A 2,016-nucleotide genomic window follows, 5' to 3' on the forward strand; every position below is an offset into this window, starting at 1 on the left:
ACCTGCTTCCCAATGCAACCCAGTTCCCCCACCAGCTATGGCCAATCCACTCCCTCCCTAGGGGCTGGCGTGTTTCTAGCTGGGGCGGGGGGGGGGGTCGGGTCTCCTTCCTTAACTGGACATCTGGGTCCAGTCTTGGCCTCCATGCAGCTGCCATCCAGAGACACAGCACTGGACATGGAAGAGAGAAGTGTGAAGTGGGAGATGAATGTGGCATGCTAGAGACTGAGAGAACCCAGGGGTCCGGGTCCCAGTCCTCCTTGCTCTAACCCAAGGGTAGGCAATGTTTTTTTGGCTGGAGTGCTGAAAAAAACACAATGTCTACCTTGGAAGGTGCCAGAGTGCTGACATGCCGGAGCCTGGAGCAGCTGTTTGCAGCCTCCCGGCTGCAGCCAGCCCTTGGAGTCTGGTCTGCTTGCAGCAGGGCTTGCAGCCTCCCTGAATCCTGCTGGGAGCAGCTTGGGCTCTGGGGCTGGCAGCAGCTGCTTAGAGCCTGGACTGGCAGTGGTGTGCCGAGCAAAATGGCCTTGCATGCCATGCTCGGCACACATGCCGGGGGTTGCTGACCCCTGCTCTAACCCTTCAGCCTGAACCCCACTTCTAGAGCTGGAGGGAACCCAGGCAGCCAGGCTCTCAGCTTCCTCTTTAAGTTCCAGCCTCAACTCCTCTCCCAGAGCAGGGATCGAACCCAGGTGTCTGGGCATCCAGGGTGAACCTTCTGAGGATGACCTGGGGTAGATTTGGATGTCGGGGGGGGGGCGGGGGGGGGGGGGTCTGGGAATATCCCCCCTGCCCCAGCCCCAATCTCCATTGATCCTAAGTGCTCGAAGCTCCTTCTCATGGCTGGGACAGGATGGATGAGTAGATATGGTTAAGGGAAGTGCTCAGTCCTGCCACAGGCTCCAGCCCTGAGACAAGCAGGACCTGGATGGGATTGAGGTCTCGGCCCTGAGATGTGGCCAGGCAGCAGGGGCTTGCCCCCTGCCCCCATTGGGCGGGGGGGAGTAAGGCTATAGGTCCTCATCCAATACCCACCAAGTGTCCCAGCAGCTCCCCCTAACACTGGCCGGTCCTCAGCTTCTGCTGCCATGAACTGTGAACTGGCAGTCATGCCCCACCCCAGAAGTGGCTGCATTTCAGCTGGGGAGCGACCAACCCTGCCTGCCCCCATGAAGCTGGAAACAAAGCAGAGGTGGCTCCATTGGATCTCACGTCCAAGCCCAGACCAGGAGAATGCAGTGAAGACCAGCTGTTCACCCCCTGGTTAGGCCCAACTAGGCCACAGGTCATCCCTGTGTTTCCTCTCACTTGTCCGTGCACGTCTCTGGGCGGAGCACCAGTGGGCAGCAACCACTGGCTCCCTGGATGCCTTTGAGAACCCGGGGCTAGGTGCGGCCCGGGGGGCTCTGCTCGGTGTCCCCCTCAGGCACATTTATTTTCACGTTTTAACCCTTTGACCCACATGACACTTCTATCCTGTTTTGGCCTGTTTTGGCATTTTTTGTCCCAAGAACTCTGTTGTCTCTCACCCACTGGCCGCACAGTAGGGGCTATTAGTTAGCCAGGTGGGCCTTAGAGCCCACGATACCTGAAAGATGCAAATAGACAGGTCATCCCTGTGTTGGGTCCCTGCAGCGCCCGGCCCTGCCCCAACGCTGCCCCTGACAGGAGGGCAAGGGGGAAATCACAGCAAAATGAATTTGCTTGGGCAGACCAGGATCCAGGGTTCCCTCTGTCCTGGGACAGGATGGTTGCCTGCACAGAAGGGTCTGGCAGTGGGGAGACAGGCCTAGGAGCTAAAATGAGGTCCTAGGAGCTCAGGACTGGAAGGGAGCTTGTGAGGGCCGTGGAATGAGCCGACAGTGCACTCTGGTGGCAATAAAAGCCAACAGCCTCCTTGGTCGTAGGAACAAGTCTGGGGCAGGGATTCTCCCCTCTAGTCAGCACTGGGGAGGCTGCCCCTGGAGTCCGGTGTCCAGGTCCGGGCCCTGCACTTCAAGAGGGTCGTAGACAGAT

The sequence above is a fragment of the Alligator sinensis genome, unplaced genomic scaffold, assembly GCF_000455745.1.
Source record: "Alligator sinensis unplaced genomic scaffold, ASM45574v1 scaffold113_1, whole genome shotgun sequence".
In the NCBI taxonomy this organism is placed as follows: domain Eukaryota; kingdom Metazoa; phylum Chordata; order Crocodylia; family Alligatoridae; genus Alligator; species Alligator sinensis.